A 6,000-nucleotide genomic window follows, 5' to 3' on the forward strand; every position below is an offset into this window, starting at 1 on the left:
TCCATCTGTAATAGCTTCACCATGAGAGAAGAATACAACTGAATTTCTGACAGCGGGTCTTCCCTGATCAAAGCACTTTTTCCAGTCAGAAAACACATATTTTTCAGTTCTTCAAGCAGACAGGACTTCACATCACATCTTTCCATGACACTGAAATAATTACATTGCAGTATTGAGAGATTATTAAGAATTAAAAACCAAAGTGTATTTTAGTGCATTTATCAAGAACTATATTGTGATTCTTCCTCTGCTACACAGAAGAAAAATGTGCTAAAAATATACATGGGTCACTGCATACAGTAGATGAAGCATGAGAATGGGAGCTGTGTTCCTCTGCATTCTAGTCTAGCTTTGACAATCATCATCTTGCTTCAGGCAAATCACTTGGAACTCTTTCGTTGCTCCCTCTCTATCTACAAAATAACTTAAAATATTTTACTGTGTGAAGCTTTCACTATAAATTAAAGGCTAAGGAAACTATTATGTCTCAAGTAAAAGGAACCAAAACCAATTTTTAATTGCAGATTCTGAGCCAAATTCACTCCAGTGGTAACCAAATGTAATCCAGATGAAAAACACCAGGATTTCATTAAAAGCCTCACAAAGCCTTTTTTTTTGACTACATAAATTGACAGAGCAACACCAGACCCCAAATGCTCAGCTAATTAAGCAGGTTTATAGGGAAATAAGATTATAAATTGATGTGCTGGGTAATAGACTTACAGCTGAAATTAACATCCGTATGTGTGTGAGAGAGATAAGACTTTAACATTTCTGACATTTCACCACAATAGCTGTGCTATTGTGATGAAACACACTAGGTTTTTCCCTTCTCTGCAATTTCCCCAGTTTCTTACGAATTCACAGACTCCTGATGCCCCCTTCCAAAAAGGGGGCCTTCCAAAAGGCAATGCTGTGCTTTCATGACTCATGGAAAAGCAGAAGGATATCGAGTGGTCAGCTGGTCACATAGGACACTCACTGCACCTCAGCCAGAGAAGGCACTAAAAAGCACACAAGCATGAAAGCACTTGCAGACTGCAGAAGTCTGGGCTTATATATTCACAGTGCCACTGATGTTTTGCTCCATTTTATTTTAGACAGTTTTCACCATTCCAGCCTAGCATAAGATCTATTTATTTACTTTGGTTTTTAAAAGGTCACCTTTTCCCTGGGATAGAAATCGGAAGTTCCATTTTATTATAAAAGCTTTAAAATGGAAAAGTGGCACTGTGCTTCTGCTTAAGTTTAACCACTACCTGTTTTTTACGTAAAAATATCTGGACAAAAAATCTAGGAATTCATGTATAAATTCTATTTTTGTATAAATTACATTTACAGTAAAGGGTAATAAAATCAAAAGGAAAAACAACATGGACTATGTTATGAATAAAAATGGGCGGAGATAATATTAATCTCTTTAAAACGCCTTTATTAATCAGCTCTTTCAATATTTGCTCGAGGGGTTTTTGGCTGCCCGTGCGCACCGTGGAGGAGGAGGGTCTTTATCAGCTTTGCTGCAGGCAGTTCAACAGAGCTGGAGAACCCGCCCTTGCTGGGAGTAACCCCAGGGTTCTTAGTTTCTTTTGTTTCTTCCGGGGGTCTCATTTCTGGTTTGGTCTTTTTAACTTACAGCTAGTAAGCAAAACCGGAGAAATCAGCTCTTTCGATACTCCAGAGTCTACATGGCCTAGCATTGGTTTCTGTGCGTTTCAATTTTGCTTGGTTTTATTTTATAAGGGGTTTTTGGTGTTAAACGGTATCCCGAGCTGCACCTGGGGTTTCTGATTTGCATGTGGGATCAGCCGGGGCGGGCGGCTGGAGACTCTTGCGACCGCATGGCAGTTTTGCAGCAGTCATGGCATCTTGGGGGTCTCACGCTGCCTCACAGCGGCGGCAACATTTGCAGGGGTTCGGGCCGGGGCTTGTGAGGTGGGGGTGGAACGTGGCGGGCGTGGGTTTCCTTCTTTTGTAACGGGGCAGCGGTCCGGCGGGCTCGGGGCGGCTGGAGCCGCGCCGGGGAGGCGGCTGCGGGGGTCCGGGATTCCCCAAGCCGGCACGGGGAGAACGGCCGGCCCCTCTTTCTCCTGCTCCGGCGGCGGCGGCTGCGGGTGGCTGGGATTCCCTGTGCTGAGCTTGGGGGGGAGCGGCCGGCCCCTCTTTCTCCCGCTCCAGCGGCGGCGGCTGCGGGCGGCCGGGGTCTCCCATGCCGGACGGCCAACTGCTTGGCGGCTGGAGCCGCGTCGGGGCGGGCGGCTCCGCGGGCTCCAGGATCCCCCGCGCCGGTTCTTTTCTCCCTCTCGGCCCCGGCGGCGGCAACGGGTGGGGGCCGGGGCTGCTCTTCCCCTCTCTGGTTTCGGCGGGGGTGGGGGAGCCGCGGTGCCGAGCGTCTTTGAAGGGAACAGGCTCTCGCTTTAGAGGTCTGTTTTTAAGGTGGTCTGGGGGAAGGTGCCACGGAGGTGGCCCCTCACTGTTACATTACAGGATAAACATTCTAAATTTCATTTTTATCAGACTAGATTTCCCTAAAGAATTATAATACCTGAAATTCAGGCTTTATCTCTTCTGACACAGCTTAAGTTGAAAAAAAAATCTGTGCAAGCTATTACATAAATCTAAAAGATAACTGCATGGTAAAAATCTCTAACTGCAACCCACAACTATCTAAACCGCTATGAAAAACATATGTTTGACATAAAAATAACTGGCATTATGTTACCATGCAATGAAATCTCAGTATAAGTCATAGTTAATTATACATTCAGGGAAAAAAGGGAATAATTTAACCCACATCCCAGAAAAACTAAGAAGAGTGAGGCAAAAAACATCCATCAATCTATTGTATCCCTACAGCATATTTCTACACAACCGTTAAAGGAATAAGCAACAAAAAGTCTTATTCTTAACTAATTGAAGGATACATCAAACTCTAATTAAAAATGTTCTGAACCAAGATGATTACTCAAGGATGAGATGGCATGCCCAAAGAAAACTTTAAGCCCCAGCAAAATTGCCATAGTAAGTTTGGGGTTGAGTTTCGGGAGCAGGCTAATGCAGAAGCAGGAAACTGCCATGATTTGTACTGTAACCAGGGAAAGCAGATACTGCCCTGACCCATGCTGCCCTTTCTGTTCACTTAGATTCTGAAGCATCTCATTGATCACTGAGACTCTAAGCACCTTAGCAAGTTTTTATTTTAAGAGGGCAATTCAGATATGCATTTGTACGTGAATACCATAACTATCAAGCCATTGAAATGACTCTCCTTTGAGACACAAGGCAGTAATTTTGTTCATCTATCCACCCTCTGATTAGGGACCATTATGTTAATGGAGTCTACACATCTGTGATCCTTTTGGTCAATGGTGAAATGGGATCCTCTCAATGGATTTTAGCTATTCCTACAAAGAATTTGGTTTTCTATTTTATATAACTTTGTTAGCAAGCTTCTCATTATTTATGCGATTATAAGTTAGAAGATTTCATGGTTCTTTTGTTTATATATAGCACAGTGGCTAATTGCTTTTTGTGGCCCTGAGGAGATGAAGAAAGTCATTATATTATCTACATTCATGATAATTTGATCAACTCATGTATAGGAAAGAAAGGCTTTACTTTCAACTCATGTGGAATGTCTGGGATATTAAATATGAATTTGGCTTCAACTAAATCTCAAATTAAAGTATTGTTTCCAGATTCTGGAAACCAGAAGACACAGCCCAGCTGAGAGGAGTGTATCTCTTTGTTGCACAGGAGATCCAATTTAACATTCATGACGGTTTCCTCTGGCCTAAAAATCTACTATTTGCTTAATATGATTATAGGATTATGGTATTGTATTTTGTATCTGAGAATTTACTTGGGTTTACAGCTTTTAATCTATGACCTAATTGAAAAGAAGTAATTTCCTCTTCCCCAAATTTTACTCATACTGTCTGCACCACTCATTCTCATTAGTAAGATGTTCTAAAATCAGTACTTGTGCTGATCTTACCTATGAAGAAAGGTTTATCTCCTGACCTTTTGTAGCCTGCAGGAATGACTGGAATACAAATCACATACTACAGGGTTGAATTGTGCTAATAACGACAGGGATTCCCAAGAACACGATAGAGAGACCCCATATCAGGTATTAACATGTTGAGATAAATATAGTGATATGGGACAATGAACAACCAACTAGTTTGGTTATCCCTTTAATATCCCTTCTTCATATTTTCTAAAATCAGATATCATCCCTTATTAATCTCTCATACCTTTATGCAGTCTAGCTATAACTAATGAATCATCATCCGACATGATATCTAAACAAGATAACTCCCAGTTCTTTTTGCTCATTCAAAATATTTTAGCTTAAGCAATTCAGATAAAAAAGAAGTTAAAAAAATATCCAATGAACAAGCAGCGTGAAAAGAGAGTCACCAAAGTGGAAAAAAACCAAGAATGCTATTAGGAAAAACAAACAAACAAATAAAAATATGTGCAGTGAAAAGATACAATCTAGTTCAGGATAAAAAATGCAGATCAGTGCATGTAGGTCAGCAGCTTCCAGGGTTTGAATGCACCTCTATTCCTTTTGGTGGGTCCTTTTTACATATTGTTTTCATAATTTTGTTCATAATCACTTTGGAAAGGGAATAAATTAAAATATGGATAAGGTTTTCGCAAACCAGAACTATTTTTGCAACTCTTCCAAAGATAGAAGTATATTTTGAGATGTCACATAGTCATAAGATCTGCTCACCCTTAATGCAAATACCAAGACCATAGTCACTGTTCTATCTTCTGAAAATGTAGCAATTATTTTTGGTCATTGTGCAAGGCCAGCCCAGACAAGTGTTAACACATCTGAAGAGATACATATATACACACTGGCTTGAAAGATTTGATCAAAGCTCACTGGAATTAGTCTGAGATTTCCATTTTTTTTAATGGGCTTTGAATGAAGGCAGCATCATTGGGGTTTTGAATATTATTGCGATGCTAGATGAATTTTACTTAGCACTTTACATAAAGGGACACTACCTACTGCAGGAAACCACATTAAGTGGAGATAAACATGTAAGTTTTAAAAGACTTGCCCTCAAAGTGTGGCTTGCTTCACCTTTACTGAATTTGAATTATCCTATAAATAGATATAAGATGAAACAAAGTATAAAATATTGGGCAGCATATAACCAAGTGTAAAGAAAAAAGTAACAGCAAAAGAGAAAAGGGAGCATACTAATAAAAACACACAGTAACATGTAGAATACAAATCCCTCCTTGAATAAGTTTCTTAGACAGCTACTCAATTTCAGATGCTGGAGTAGCCCTGTGAGCATTAGGGTCTCCTGGTGTTCATATACACAGGCACAGAGCTGTGCATTGCACTGTGCAGGCACATTTGCAGTGCAGTCCCAGCACTGGTTTGCCACACAGAACAGTGAGCAAGCAGCAGTTCAGCAGCCTTGCAAAAATTCTCATCCTAAACACTATTAATCAAAATACTTTGTAATAATTCTTGAGTCGAACATTCTTCCGTAAGGTATCACTCATGGATGTGAAATCAATTCAAGCATTCAAGTGCTGACCATCATCATACAACAAAGGTTCTCAAAGATTAATAGGTTACTCATGTTTGACAAGAATTTACTTAATCAATTTATGGATTAAAAGTAAGCATCTTGATGTTCCCATAAATCTGCATTTTGTGGTTAAAATGCTTAGAAGTAGGATCTAATAAAAACAGAACAGATATTTAGAGGTTTTTAAATGGTAACATTTAGAGACAGAGTAAATACCTTTAACATTCACTTTCCATTCCATCAAATGATTATGAGAATATATAACTGACTCTGCTAATGCACTTTAAGATCTGTTAACAAAAGATACCATTAGAGTTTTTAATTTGAAATGGAGGACTTGCTTACAGAAACACCTTTCTTCATTTGTCTGTGTTATGTGTACCTTTCAAACCAGCATCTCAGTCACCTCTTAGGCATTATGGTAGTGAAGGCA

This window comes from Zosterops lateralis (genome assembly GCF_965231275.1).
Source record: "Zosterops lateralis genome assembly, contig: SUPER_6_unloc_1, whole genome shotgun sequence".
Lineage (NCBI taxonomy): Eukaryota > Metazoa > Chordata > Aves > Passeriformes > Zosteropidae > Zosterops > Zosterops lateralis.